Here is a 15,921-nt window from a genome sequence, read left to right on the forward strand (position 1 = left end):
CTCCTCCTTGCTCCAGTGGCAGGGAGCAAAATGTCTCCCATGTGCTTTATTTGCACTGTGTGTTCTGTGCTGCCTGCCTCTGAGCAGGGATGTACCCCCTCACTATGCATTTTCTTTTGGTTTGTTTGTTAGCAGAGCGCTGTTGGCTCTGCAACAAATGTAGCACACGATAATCAGAGGCAGCGGGGTGGCAGAGGTTTGGCCCCGCTGCCACTCATTATTGCATTAACATCGTACACCTGCTGACTGACAGGGGAGGAGTGCCTACCTCTGCATGTGTTAATTAGGGTAGTCCTCTCCTATCAGTCAGCATGTTCACTCTGCAGATAGGCAGTGTGGTCCTTCTGGTTCTCCGTGACAGCACGAAATGTGTTCAGGCTGCGTGCAGGTAAGGTAAATGATTTTATGTATTATATTAATGAAATGTGTATGTATGCAGAAATGTATACATGAATGTTGGTGTGTTTGTTTTTATGAATGCATGCATGCAATGGGTTTTTTGGTGTGTGAATGTGCTTCTATGTTGTTTGAGTTCTTGTGTGTATGCATGTGTTTAGGGAGGACGTGGCTGCTGAATTTAGGGCTTGGAGCTGCTGGGAGCATGACATTCTTTTTTGCTTTAGTCTTGATGAACAGTTAAGATACTTCACTGTATTGAGGGTAAAGCCAAAATGATAAGTGTTATTTCCTGGCTAGACTGGCTAACAATGGTGGTGGCACCAGTTGCATGCCCTTTAATTACTATGGCATTGCAATTCTTACTGGGCATCTATGATAGAGCAAGCATGATAAACGTTATTACATCGCTAGACATGCATTTTATTGGTGCAGCCAGTCTAGCTATAATTTCTTACTGTGACATGGCATATTTAACTGGGTATCTATGCTAAAGCAAAGATAACAATACTCATCAGGACTGTGTACAGGGCGATCTTCATGCAGTCCCATTAGTTTGTGAAGGGCTGTATTCAACCCTGCTGCCGCGTTTATCACGTGATATTGCGGACCTAGGAATGCAAACTGCAAGCCATAAGAAAAATGGAGATGCACAACGCTGGGACATTGTAATTCAGACTGACTCTCCTGTTCTGGAAATCCTGCCAGGAACACCTAAAGTTCAGAGGAGACATTTGTCTACTTTATTCCATCTTGAAACTCCCACCATTGGGGTTGGTAACACTGCCACCGTGTATCTCGATTCTTTTGTCTCCCGGATTGATAAATCGGCAAATCAACTAAAGTATTGGACTGAGAAATTAGAACAGAAAGCCCATTTGTCTCCAGCAGCAGTATCACAACTGCAAAATAATGTAATGGCGGCCTGAACAATCCCTATGGCTCCGTTTGGTAAACTTTATGAGTCACTTAATGGCACACTAAAGGACTACATCACTCTTCTGGCAATGATGCACTCTAAGATGAGATTCCTGGAAAGCTTTGTTAGTGCCATACACAGTATGCTGGACAAAGAGGCAGAAACATCATATGTATGGCAAAATAGACTATGTGATCTAGCAAGGCATGAACATCTTGATGAAAATACCATGATGGCTGCCCTCTTGGAGGATTGTAATTGGATGAGGCCCCAATTCAAGCACTCAACCACACCAATTAAGAAGCCGTTCGAGACCTAAGAGCAAAGGCCCCAAACCCAGCTGTCTCATATGGGAACTGTAGAGCCTGCAATGGGCACTATTCCAACTTTGCTTACAGCAATAGCAATAATAGATTTGGAACTGCCAAATGAGATGGAATCATCGAAAAACCTTGAACTGGATAGTACAGCCCCTTTGATGAGCAGCAATTACCCTCGAGATGGATGGGGATGCAGACCTTACTCATACATCAATAATAGAGCCAACTCAGGAAGTTTGACAAAAGGAAGACTATTTTAATATAAATTATCTAAAACGGGGAGCATAACGAACATCAGCGCAAACGGTCGATCTTCAAACTCAACGTACTTTAAGAAAAAACTGCACTTTTATAAGCAAAATGTGTCATCAATGACGTCTACATCACATGTGTACTAACGACATCTGACGTGGCAAACTACAAAAACGTATGTGCATGGGCTATTGGTTCAGAGTGAACGTCTAAGTATATGATCCATACTAGTCTAAAAAGTGTAACTATGTGATTGGTTACTTAACATCAGGTGGGGCAACTAAGCCCTCCTCTAAAAATGACCACTATGAACGTCACTAAATACACGACGTCCCATTGGTTTAGACACTAAAGGACCCCTGTATACGCAGGTCATCTACAATTGGTTGCCACTCTATCCATCTTCAGTACTTTTCCACCTACGTTAGCAGCCTGCAGGTCGGCCATCCAGATGCTGGCGAGGTTGCCTTAACTTTAGCTTTCCACCAATTAGCATATCAATCCATCATTACCTCAGTGGTCTACTGTCAACTAGGCCTTTGAACTTCGTCCTTGAGAGTGTTCTTAGCTCTGAGAAAATTAGGGAGAGAGAAGCACAGTCTGCCTTCATGCGTAGGTGTGAACATCTCGTTCATCCAACTTCATGCTTCCATGTGACTAGATATCATAAACTCGAGCCTTTTCGTGTATTTAATATTCTGTTCTAATAGACCTCTGACGTCTTCCTTGTTATGTTCATTCCTTTTGACCAATAGGTTTATTCTTTCACTTGATTTTGTATCCTAAGTCAGTTTACTCCAGTTTGATAAGACCTTGGCTTCTTGGGGCTCATCTAACCTTGCCTTTCTGAGCTCCACTTCTGCAATTCAATGTCTGCTTTTTAACTATGACATACTGAGCTGAGGCCTTTTTGCTAATGTTCAACCTGCTATAATAAGTTTAGTGGAAACATCCATAATTCTCTAATTCGTATGTATGTACACGTTGGCGCTTGCCGCAATCTATTTACTATAAGCATAGAGCTAGCTTCACAATGACTTTGCTGCTTGTGTTTCTTCTGCATCTGTACACTTGTAAAATGATTTGGTATTTTCATCTGTTTCTGTGGCATACGTTTCTTCACCTTGAGCCCTAGATGTCACTTATTCTTATTGCTTTCTTGATGCCTTATAGAATATCCGCATTCTCTGGTCACTGCATCCTTTTCAGCTCCATGTAACATATACTTGGCAATGGCTAGTGATACTAGCATTCATCCTTGCAGTTTATTGGCTCTGCTTCTTCAGGGATTTCATTCAGACGTCCATCATATTTCTTTGTATGCAGATAAGGTTTTCTCAACGAATACCTTGACTCCCAGATTCTCTTAGGTACTGGCTCTTTCACTGGTACTGGACTGAGTCCATATTCTGCTCTTTGTCGATTCAGCTGTTCTGTATACGTCACATACTCTGGTTTCCAACATACAGGTAAAAGGGGCGGGTCGATTGAAGTGGGGGTACTGGCTCCTTCTCTAAAACCTGAAGACCCCCAACAGAAGAGAAGCCGGATGACAGGCACCAGAGAAATATCGGAGAAGTGGCAGCCCTACAATCGAGATTGAACCAGGATAAGTTATAGGCTTCCTCTCTAATACAGACCAAGGAGAAGGCCAAAACTAGTTCCACTAAACCATTTCTGATATTTGGAAAGCAGATGCGATCAGATCTAGTCATCGTGAAGGCAAATCCATCACATCAACAACAGAAAAAATCTAAAAACCAACAGATGACACATAAACCCAAGTCAAATATGTCAAGGGCGTTTGTAAGAAACCCGAGGATACCGCCGATGAAGCCCTCAATCGATCACAGGGAGACATAAGTACCCTATTTAAGGGTATTAATGTTGCGCATGTTGCTTACTCCTTGGATGCACAATGTGACAAGCAGACCTTCTGGTGCTAGAGGAGCCTATTCTCACAGATCTGTTGGAAAACATCAGTACTTATGAAGATGCAGATCTATGGGAAGGCTCAGGATGTTGGGATCCCTGGCCTCATCGACAGGTTGCATCCCCAGACACCCCCGGTTAAGCTGGTGGATGATTTTGGATAGAGTGAAGGTACAAGTCACCAGTTTTGTCACTTGTGAACAAAAAAGGTTGGCCTTGGCTTGAAAGGTAATTTTAGTTTTGAGGAGAGATCGAACCTCCGGCCTCCTTGCCAAACAGGATTGGCCGATAATTTAAATTGCTCAAACCTTGATTTGGGCTAAGGGAACTTGATCATGCTGGAGCAATTGTTGCCTGCAGACAATAATCTGATTTTAAATCAGAGAAACCTTCTAAAAATTCTACACCATATCTCAAAGCTAAGGAATAGCAATGCTGAGGATATTCGGGTGGTCCAGTTTGTAAATGAAAAAAGGCCGGACTAGGTAATTTTGCACCTAGCCTCCCCTTTCATAAAATCTATCTTAATCGAAGGAGGCAGTGATTTACTGCTGTTTGGGTTTGAACCAACCAAATATAAAGCCGTAATCAAAGAATGGCACAATGCCAGCTTGCCTGTACATAAAAAGGGATCTCTAAATGTGGAACCCCACCCCAGATTTAAAATGGGCAATCCTGTGGCATCTGAGGCTGATAAGGAGAGAGTGAAAATCCAATACCGGCCCCTAAAAGTGAGGGTTCATGCTGCAAAAATCTCCAACCGACAAGTTTGGTTTACTGGATAGGATGCCCGGACTCCAAAAAGAATCTTGGAACACTAGGGGTTTTGTGCACTTCCTTAAAAATAATGATCTGGGCCTGGAGTCCTATGATATTCTATGGTTATGGGAAACCTGGTTAAGGGCTAACACTAGTTGTGAGGGTTTTGAATGTTATTTGGATCAAGCAAAAAAAAAGTACAGCAAGAAGACCATATCCGGGGGTTTACTAACCATCATAAAAATATGAAAGGGGTTTGTGCTGTGGGAAATGCATAACCCTGATCTATTTGACCAAATATTGATTCTGCAGAGAATGCAGAACGGTCGTGAAGCTGTAACAATGTTTGTGATATTTATGAAGTGATATGATATGATAGTTTATTTATATAGCGCCTATACACAATGTGTTTCAAAGCGCTTCAAGGCAAGGTAGGGAACAAGGGAAAAAACAATAACATTCTTAAAAGCCATGAACAGTAAGGATGTGAAATTAACTATCGTACTCGGCCTGACGACATTTCATATAGTGCAAGAGCTAAGACATAGATAAGGAAGGGAGGGGGAGAGTGGGAAGGAAATGGAAACAGACAGGCGACTACCGTACCAGGTCTGACGACATTTCTGGTAGAGCTGGAAAAAAAACAAGAGGTGAGGGAGAGGGGTGCAGAAAGGTAGGGGAGAAACAAAACAAGCAACTATCTTATTAGGCCTGACGACATTTCAGATAGTGCTGGAGGGGGGTTGGGAGTCAAAAACCAGTAATGGGAGGGAGGAGGTTACAGACGAGGTTGCTATCATACTAGGTCCAGGGACAATTCTGATAGAGTAAGTGCATAGAAGAAAGTAAGGGGAGGAGATAGGAAAAGGAAGAAGGGAAAGGAGGAGAGAGCAGAGAGTTAGCAGTCAAAAGAGTGGAGAAGCAAGAGGGGAGAGTGATTACAAATGCAGAAGTCAGTAGTAACACATAATGTTACAAGCCAGGATACAAGATGAAGATGGGAACAGCATGAATCAGGGCCACCATGAGTACAAGATGCAAAAGAAGTTCACCATGAGAGTTGGGAAAGGGTGACGCATCATGAATGAATGAAGTCCATAAAAGTCAAATCCAGCATGTCCACAAGACGGTGATGGTGAAACCAGAATGTATCAGGACAGACTCCTGCAGAAGTAGGCTTGAGTGGGGTGAGCGGGGAGCAGGGTAGAAGAATCAAGCAAAACAGGCAACACCTGTGTGCGAGAATGGGGGGCACAAGGGAACATCACGGGGGAACCAGAGGGAGTAACACATGTTGGTGCATGCCTACCTGCTGTCTGAGCAGGGGGTCGGGCCCTGGGTCCTCCAGGTCCAAACAGGAATTCCCCTTTTCTTCGTCTGCCCTTCGCTTAGGATGCCCGGGGGAGAGACGCCCTTGATCTAATAGTTAAGAGCAGGAAGGAAAAGGCAGGGCTAAGAAGGTGGGTGGTGCTTGCTAAGTGGTGAAAAGGAGCGGCAAACAGGAAGGCACAAGGTGGGTGGGGCTTGCTAAGTGGTGAAAAAGGGCGGCAAACAGGAAGGCACCAGGTGGGCGGGGCTAAGGCCAGGTGACCTAGATCCACTTGCACCTGCTCCCCATCTGCAAAGGAAAAGAGGCTGGGGGGCTCCTTAAGTAGGGGCAAAGAGCGGCAAACATAAAGGCAGCAGGTGGGTGGGGCTTGCCAAGTGGTGAAAAAGAGCGGCAGGCAGGAAGGCACCAGGTGGGCGGGGCTTAGGTCAGGTGACCTAGATCCACTTGCACCTGCTACCCATCTGCAAATGAAAAGAGGCTGGAGGGCTCCTTAAGTAGGGAAAAGGAGTGGCAAACAGGAAGGCACCAGGTGGGCGGGGCTTGCTAAGTGGTGAATAAGAGCGGCAAACAGGAAGGCACCAGGTGGGCGGGGCTTGCTAAGTGGTGAAAAGGAGCAGCAAACAGGAAGGCACCAGGTGGGCGGGGCTTGCTAAGTGGTGAAAAAGAGCAGCAAACAGGAAGGTACCAGGTGGGCGGGGCTTAGGCCAGGTGACCTAGATCCACTTGCACCTGCTCCCCATCTGCAAAGGAAAAGAGGCTGGAGGGCTCCTTAAGTAGGGAAAAAGAGCGGCAAACAGGAAGGCACCAGGGGGGCGGGGCTTGCTAAGTGGTGAAAAAGAGGGCAGGCAGGAAGGCACCAGGTGGGCGGGGCTTAGACCAGGTGACCTAGATCCACTTGCACCTGCTCCCCATCTGCAAAGGAAAAGAGGCTGGAGGGCTCCTTAAGTAGGGAAAAAGAGCGGCAAACAGGAAGGCACCAGGGGGGCGGGGCTTGCTAAGTGGTGAAAAAGAGGGCAGGCAGGAAGGCACCAGGTGGGCGGGGCTTAGACCAGGTGACCTAGATCCACTTGCACCTGCTCCCCATCTGCAAAGGAAAAGAGGCTGGAGGGCTCCTTAAGTAGGGAAAAAGAGCGGCAAACAGGAAGGCACCAGGTGGGTGGGGGTTGCTAAGTGGTGAAAAAGAGCGGCAGGCAGGAAGGCATCAGGTGGGCGGGGTTAGGCCAGGTGACCTAGATCTACTTGCACCTGCTACCCATCTGCAAATGAAAAGAGGCTGGAGGGCTCCTTAAGTAGGGAAATGGAGCGGCAAACAGGAAGGCACCAGGTGGATGGGGCTTGCTAAGTGGTGAAAAAGAACAGCAAACAGGAAGGCACCAGGTGGGCGGGGCTTGCTAAGTGGTGAAAAGGAGCAGCAAACAGGAAGGCACCAGGTGGGCGGGGCTTGCTAAGTGGTGAAAAAGAGCAGCAAACAGGAAGGCACCAGGTGGGCGGGGCTTAGGCCAGGTGACCTAGATCCACTTGCACCTGCTCCCCATCTGCGAAGGAAAAGAGGCTGGAGGGCTCCGTAAGTAGGGAAAAAGAGCAGCAAACATCAAGGCACCAGGTGGGCGGGGCTTGCTAAGTGGTGAAAAAAGGGCAGGCAGGAAGTCACCAGGTGGGCGGGGCTTAGGCCAGGTGACCTAGATCCACTTGCACCTGCTCCCCATCTGCAAAGGAAAAGAGGCTGGAGGGCTCCTTAAGTAGGGAAAAAGAGCAGCAAACAGGAAGGCACCAGGTGGGCGGGGCTTGCTAAGTGGTGAAAAAGAGCGGCAGGCAGGAAGGCACCAGGTGGGCAGGGCTTAGGCCAGGTGACCTAGATCCACTTGCACCTGCTACCCATCTGCAAATGAAAAGAGGCTGGAGGGCTCCCTAAGTAGGGAAAAGGAGCGGCAAACAGGAAGGCACCAGGTGGGCGGGGCCTGCTAAGTGGTGAAAAAGAGCGGCAAACAGGAAGGCACCAGGTGGGCGGGGCTTGCTAAGTGGTGAAAAGGAGCGGCAAACAGGAAGGCACCAGGTGGGCGGGGCTTGCTAAGTGGTGAAAAAGAGCGGCAAACAGGAAGGCACCAGGTGGGCGGGGCTTAGGCCAGGTGACCTAGATCCACTTGCACCTGCTCCCCATCTGCAAAGGAATAGAGGCTGGAGTGCTCCTTAAGTAGGGAAAAAGAGCGGCAAACAGGAAGGCACCAGGTGGGTGGGGCTTGCTAAGTGGTGAAAAGGAGCAGCAAACAGGAAGGCACCAGGTGGGCGGGGCTTGCTAAGTGGTGAAAAAGCGGCAAACAGGAAGGCACCAGGTGGGCGTGGCTTAGGCCACGTGACCTAGATCCACTTGCACCTGCTCCCCAACTGCAAAGGAAAAGAGGCTGGAGGGCTCCGTAAGTAGGGAAAAAGAGCAGCAAACATCAAGGCACCAGGTGGGCGGGGCTTGCTAAGTGGTGAAAAAAAGGGCAGGCAGGAAGTCACCAGGTGGGCGGGGCTTAGGCCAGGTGACCTAGATACACTTGCACCTGCTCCCCATCTGCAAAGGAAAAGAGGCTGGAGGGCTCCTTAAGTAGGGAAAAAGAGCAGCAAACAGGAAGGCACCAGGTGGGCGGGGCTTGCTAAGTGGTGAAAAAGAGCAGCAGGCAGGAAGACACCAGGTGGGCAGGGCTTAGGCCAGGTGACCTAGATCCACTTGCACCTGCTACCCATCTGCAAATGAAAAGAGGCTGGAGGGCTCCCTAAGTAGGGAAAAGGAGCGGTAAACAGGAAGGCACCAGGTGGGCGGGGCTTGCTAAGTGGTGAAAAAGAGCGGCAAACAGGAAGGCACCAGGTGGGTGGGGCTTGCTAAGTGGTGAAAAGGAGCGGCAAACAGGAAGGCACCAGGTGGGCGGGGCTTGCTAAGTGGTGAAAAAGAGCGGCAAACAGGAAGGCACCAGGTGGGCGGGGCTTAGGCCAGGTGACCTAGATCCACTTGCACCTGCTCCCCATCTGCAAAGGAATAGAGGCTGGAGTGCTCCTGAAGTAGGGAAAAAGAGCGGCAAACAGGAAGGCACCAGGTGGGTGGGGCTTGCTAAGTGGTGAAAAAGAGCAGCAGGCAGGAAGGCACCAGGTGGGCGGGGCTTGCTAAGTGGTGAAAAGGAGCGGCAAACAGGAAGGCACCAGGTGGGCGGGGCTTGCTAAGTGGTGAAAAAGAGCGGCAAACAGGAAGGCACCAGGTGGGCGGGGCTTAGGCCACGTGACCTAGATCCACTTGCACCTGCTCCCCATCTGCAAAGGAAAAGAGGCTGGAGGGCTCCTTAAGTAGGGAAAAGGAACAGCAAACAGGAAGGCACCAGGTGGGCGGGGCTTGCTAAGTGGTGAAAAAGAGCAGCAAACAGAAGGCACCAGGTGGGCAGGGCTTGCTAAGTGGTGAAAAGGAGCAGCAAACAGGAAGGCACCAGGTGGGCGGGGCTTGCTAAGTGGTGAAAAGGAGCGGCAAACAGGAAGGCAACAGGTGGGCGGGGCTTGCTAAGTGGTGAAAAAGAGCGGCAAACAGGATGGCACCAGGTGGGCGGGGATTAGGCCAGGTGACCTAAATCCACTTGCACCTGCTCCCCATCTGCAAGGGGCTTAGGCCAGGTGACCTAGATCGACTTGCACCTGCTCCCCATCTCCAAAGGAAAAGAGGCTGGAGGGCTCCTTAAGTAGGGAAAAGGAACGGCAAACAGGAAGGCACCAGGTGGGCGGGGCTTGCGAAGTGGTGGAATGTGGCCATGTGGTGGAATGTGGCCATGTGTGACGAAGAGGTATTTATTGATTCTGTGTTGGGGAAGTTAGATGAGGTTTACACCACTCATTAAAACCTGCGCATAATAATGTGCAGTGATTTGAATGCAATATTCTTTGATAGACAAGGGAACCCGCTTACTAAGAATACATTGGACAACAGATCCATACGCTGGTTAGATGATTCCGGGGAACAGGGCTACATATGTTGAATGGACAAACCAAGGGAGACATCCCTGGAAAATAGACCTGGGCTAGAGAAGACTAGAAATTCTGTTTGGACTACTGCTTCGTCTCGACTAATATTTTGTGTTATGTTGACTCATTTAGGGTGGTTCCAATGCTAACGAGCAATCATAATATTTTGGAAGTGAAGTGTTAAGGGTTTGTTAGTTCACCAAAAACTCACATCCTTTGACCTCAGTCTCCAAGGGGGAGCACGGATTAAGGATAAAGCCAGTGGAGGTTCCAATTATAACAGTAAAACTGGGTAATTACATGTCAGGTCCTAAACCAGGGATAGAATATGCATGGTTATTAAAGGACGTCATTGAGTTAAGTATTGCGCGGCGAAGGTCCTCAATTTAAGCCCATGCATATTTATAATCTAGTGGTGGTGGAGGCAAGGAAACTCCTTCGCTTGGATGCAAGAAAACTTAAACAAGGGACAAGTTTGGATTGGGAGCTTTTGATTAAAAAAAACGTAAGGAAACATACAGAAACTGGTTGATTGCAAATAGAGGCCAGAGAGCACAGTATGGTGCAGAGCATATGTTTAAGAATATCTGCAAAAGTAACACCAAAAACCTCTGGGAGCTGTTAAATAATGAGGGTATATTTCAATCAGCAGTGCAACCTAACCAGGTTTCTGAAGACCTATGGTTAGCCAATTTTACAGCTCTTTTTACATTAGCCTCACATAGGGAACCCATAGAGGATTCTATGACCCCAAAAAGATGGTCCTTTGAATTTGAGCTTGAGGATATCGAAGATCTTATTGAGAAATTAAACTCTTCATGGGCCCCGGGACCTGACGGGTTGACTAATACCATGCTAAGAAGCCGTCTCTCCCTGTGCTGAGTTCATCACCTTGATCTTGAAACAGGTTATGGGTGCTAGAGCTGCTCCTTGCTCCTGGAAATCGGCGATTATAGTCCCAATTTTCAAGAAACTGAAGATCCTAGAAATTATCGGCCCAACGCTCTTCTTGACATTATGGGTAACATTTTCACTTCAATTCTACTACAGGATTTGAACAATTGGGCTACTAGTTTTGGTCGCCTAGACCCGAGACAATCAGAATTTGTCAAACGGGTGGGCACTAGTTTGATTCTCTTCCTACTAAACCTGTTGAAGCTGAAGGCGATTAAATCCAAGTCTTGTTACTGTCTGGCTTCTATTGATTTGGAGCAGGCTTTCGACAGTGTTGACAGAGAGAGGTTGTGGGGGAAGCTTTATAACTGCGCATGACCAATGGATTTGGTGGATGCAATCAGGCCTCTGTATTCCGGGAACATCTATTGAGGTCAGAATTACAAAGAATGGGCTGTTAATAAAAAGAAAATGTCCATGCATAGGGACTAAATCAAGGATGTCCATTGGCCCCTACCTTGTTTAATTTATATATATCAATGCCTTCCCACTGAACTCCAGCAACACCCTATTCCTTGGATTATATATGCTGATCACCTGACTATAATGGACCAAACTCCAGTAGATCTGCAGCGTAGATTACATCAGTGTATGGTTTATACAAGGGAAAACAATCTCAGAGTGAACAAAAAGTCTAATATCGTGGTAGTAACAACTGCCCAAAATGGGAAGATAAAACAAAAAGGGAGTTTGTATTGGACACTGGGAGGAGAGAGAGTGCCTGAAGAAGATTTGATCATATACCTGGGGACCTTGGTCAATGGGAATATCAACTAGGGAGGGTGGTATTTAACCGTCAGAACAAAGATTAAGAGATTTGCGACCCAAGGCGTGGCCCTACATCAATGTTATGCCAAATATATAACTACCCGAATAATTTTTTTTTATAAACAGAATGTAGTCCCAGTGTTAACCTATGGAGCCGAGGCTATGTTAAATCTGCCTTGGCAAACGTGGGATTCTAGAGAGGTGGCTCCGGAGACGAGTTTTTAGGCTCCCAAAGCGTTTGCCAGTGGCTATGATTCGATATGAGCTGCGACTTCAATCTATGGAATCCATTGTATTTTGGAAATCCATTTCTTTTTTTAGGAAATGTGTTATGGTCGACCATCTTATCCTGTTTGGGATTTTGAGGAACCCTAATAAAGGAGCTTCGGATTGGCTCTTGGACAAATGGCAAAAGGGATGTATGGGCTGATGGGACATTTTGGATGTTTTAGAAGACACATTGAGAATGAATCCGGATAGCGTTTTTAAAAAAGTAAAATTTCAGGATTAGATAGACACCCAGGATAAAAGTTCAAATTGGCTTTGTATCTGACATTTGAAAGGAGGTGTTGAATCAATTACCGGCGTATCGTTCCAAATTTCCATCCCCCCTCTACCGGGACATGTTCATGAGACTCCATTTGAACATTCTACCAACCACAGATGTTTTAGGTGCCTGGAAACAGTGCCCGTCTCCAATATGTAGATTTTGTGGAACAGAGGGTATCACTGAATCATTATACCGCCTAGTGGTAGGTGTTGGGGAGAACTAGATACTTGGAGTACTATGTTAAAGTAGAGACTCTATCAGCTCAGGAATGGTGGGAAAGGCTCTTCATTGGGGAGAATCAGAGTTTGATTTTTGCAGCAGTGAAATTCATAGGCAACATTTTAAAGAAGGAAATGGATAAGAATGGTTGAAATGTATTGGAGATTTTAAAGATGATATCGGACCTCATTACACGGTAGGCGGTAAACCATGGCACTATTAGCGCCATGGTTCATGCCGGTAATTTACCGGTACTGCCTTCGAGGAAAGGGGAATTACCGCCCTATTCCAAGGTTGGGAAGGCGGTAATTCCTCCTTCCTCCATTGCCCTTCCCCATTCCCATTTTTGCCCGATAGGGCATAGTGGGAATGGGGAAGGCGCTAATTACGGTGCTGCAAACTGCGGTACCGTAATTAGCACCCCGGTCCCTTTGCCGGTTCGTTTTTTAACGCCTGCTAAAAGCAGGCGTTAATGTACCAACCCACAAAGGGACCTCGTAGTAAGGCGGTAAGGGTTTACCGGTACTGGTAAAATACCGGTACCAGTAAACCCTTACCGCCTACCGTGTAATGAGGCGATATGTGAAATGTTTTTTTTCCTGGAATTATGAAAGGTTTGTGATAAACAAAAAATAAACTTTGAAGGGGAAGCTACATTTTACACTGCTAAAGGTTTCCGGTACCGTCAACATGTTGGGGAACACCCCACAAGGACGGAGGGAAGGGTACTATGGACTATGAGTACTCTAGTCACTACAGTGAGTAACTTTAATTTCTACTTAATGGCCCCTAAACGTTGGAATTCTTTACCCTTCTCTGTTCCTTCTTCAAACTCTGTGTATTCTTTCTGCTCCTCTCTCAAAGCACATTTGTTGGTGTCATCTTAATGTGGCATTGTAACATTACCTTAGCATTCTATTGTACCGATTATTTTCTTCTGTTCAACTCAAGAAAGCACTATATAAATTCAATAAAATAAAAATAAACATAACATAAAAGGAGCAGTCTCTTTAACGGGACAAAGAAAGTAAGTCACAAATGGAAATAGTTCAAGTTGAGCACTGCCAGAGGGGCTCAGGAGGAAAGTGGCATCCCCAGCATTAGCTTAACAGCTTTCCAGGATCGACTCCTCTGTGGTGTCGTTGGAAATCCAAGTCAGTGCTGCTGTTAGCTCATTTTTCATGGTTACTACCCCTATGGGGAATTAAACATTTACTGGACTTGCAGAACCCTGGTCTTGGCTGAATTGACTAATGTCATATGATAAACATAGGCCTATCAAAGAGACATCTCTGTTAGACACATGGTGACGGGCAGCCTATGGGCCTCATCACGAGTTGGGTGGTAGCGCCGGCGCTAATAGTGCCGGCGCTAATAGCCCTACCGCCAAACCCCCCGTCGCTACTAGCGCCGGATCACGGGTTTGGTGGAAGGGTTATTTCCCATTCCCCATTGGGCCCATTCGAGAATTCCTCATTCCCCATTGGGCCCAATGGGGAAAATTTGCGCTATTACTGCCGGCGGATTTACTGCCGGCGGTAATAGCGCCGAAAATTGGCAATTTTGCCACAGATTTTCCCCCAGCTCAGAGCTGGGGGGAAATCCGCCAAAGCCATGATCTGGCGGACCCTTAAATGTGGCGGTAATAGCGCTACCGCTGCATTTAAGAGTTACTGCCAGACTCGTGATGAGGCCCTATGTCTTTATCAATTTTAATGGATACTCTACAAAGAGCCTCATTACTAGTTTGATGGAATCTTGGTGGTAATACAGAGATACCACTAAACGGTATTACTGTTACTGTTATACAGTAAAAGTAATCACATAGCCCGAATTATATGAATAGTATGTTGGCCATAAGCAAATCGCATCATGTGACAAACTTCGCAAACCAAGAATCCTGAATGTGACCATAGGGAGTCCATTTTGTAAATACCGGCCATTTTGTTTTTCTTTTACTAAAATGCTTTGCAAAGTATATTATATGCTTTAGACTCACACATGGTGCAAGGCCACAGCTTGAACTCTGAAATACTAACGTAGGCAGGAATGTAGAGCCATGCAGAAATACATTGTTTTCCCTCTCACTGACGCCTTGAAGCTGTGCAGAAGCCGCACCTAATCAGTGTTACGCTCACCTGACTCCCACGGAGACGCAGGTCTGGTTTGGAGTGTTGTTGCTTCTTCTATGGTGAAGCGCAGGACCCGGAAGATGGACTGGACTAGACCTTCGAATCTGGCTTGTCTGGCTCGCAGGAATATCTTTCTGTATGTGAAAAGGGAGTATTAACAATCTGCGGGAGAAAGTATAAGCCTCCCGCTCCCTTCCCACCCCTCTACGAAACCCTCCTGCGACCCCCACGTGAAGTCTCACCTTAGGGTTTGAAAGGTTGAGCTCTCCATCCTGCTTCTCATGCAGGGGCGCGTAGTATCCAGTTACTTCACTGGGATTTTGATTGTAGAGGGTTCAAGTTTTGTTTTCCCGGTATAGTACCGTAAGGATTCTGTTAATGAGTATGATTCCGCAATAATAATTGTTCGTTGTCTCTTTTTCAGGTGCGGAAACTATTCCGAGAAGAGCTGTGGAACCGAAGAATGAGACTCTGGTGAGCTTGATGAGAGTTCTCTCAGTGTCCTTGTATCAATGCGCTCACTAACGCTGATGTCTTTTTTCCCCATAGGGGCCGGGGTCCGAAAATGCCTGGATGCAGCACCGACCCGAAACAAAGCTCAATCCAGAAGAAATCAGGTAAGTCTTTATTGGGCGTTTGGGTAATGTCTTTTCATGCGCCCACTAACGCTGATGTCTTTTTTCCCCATAGGGGCCAGGGTCCGGAAATGCCTGGATGCGGCACCGACCCGAAACAAAGATCAATCCAGAAGAAATCAGGTAAGTCTTTAATGGGCGTTGGGTAACGTCTTTTCATGCGCCCACTAACGCTGATGTCTCTTTTTCCCCTTAGGGGCCGGGGTCCGAAAATGCCAGGAATAACCCAACAGGTAAGCTTTGTAATGGAAATTAAGGTTTCCTTGTTTTCTTTCCCCTCTCACCTTTATTCTTGTCTTTTTCTCCCTAGGCGCGGTGATGTGGCTGCGAGTCCAGATGTCGCCGTAGAACGTGGTGGTACCTTGTACAGGTGAGTGAGATGCGGCGCTGCAGCAATCGATGCGATGTGCTTTTAAATGGATGTCTTCCTTTTCAGGACCGTCGGCGAGATGTCTCCGGAATGCGGATTTAGCAGGTAAGGACTCTTCTTTACCCTTTTCTCTTCTCTTCTCTCTTTGCAGGTGTTCCAGGATGCTGGCAGGAGTGGCAGAAGACAGAATGCAGGAGCAAGCACGGTGAGCGTCCAGCTGCTAGATGCAGAACAATGCGAAGCGTGAGTTGCTGCTTGGGCGTGGCTTAAATAGCCTTCAAAGTAGTTCCAGGTATGTATCCTTCCTCTCAGGTATGTATTCCTCCCCTGACCACACCCGTGTGGTTAAGTAGTTCCAAAGATAAAGTAGTCCCATTCAGGCCTCAGAAGGCCTGGATGTTGCA

The sequence above is a fragment of the Ambystoma mexicanum genome, chromosome 8, assembly GCF_040938575.1.
Source record: "Ambystoma mexicanum isolate Mex_15411 chromosome 8, UKY_AmexF1_1, whole genome shotgun sequence".
In the NCBI taxonomy this organism is placed as follows: domain Eukaryota; kingdom Metazoa; phylum Chordata; class Amphibia; order Caudata; family Ambystomatidae; genus Ambystoma; species Ambystoma mexicanum.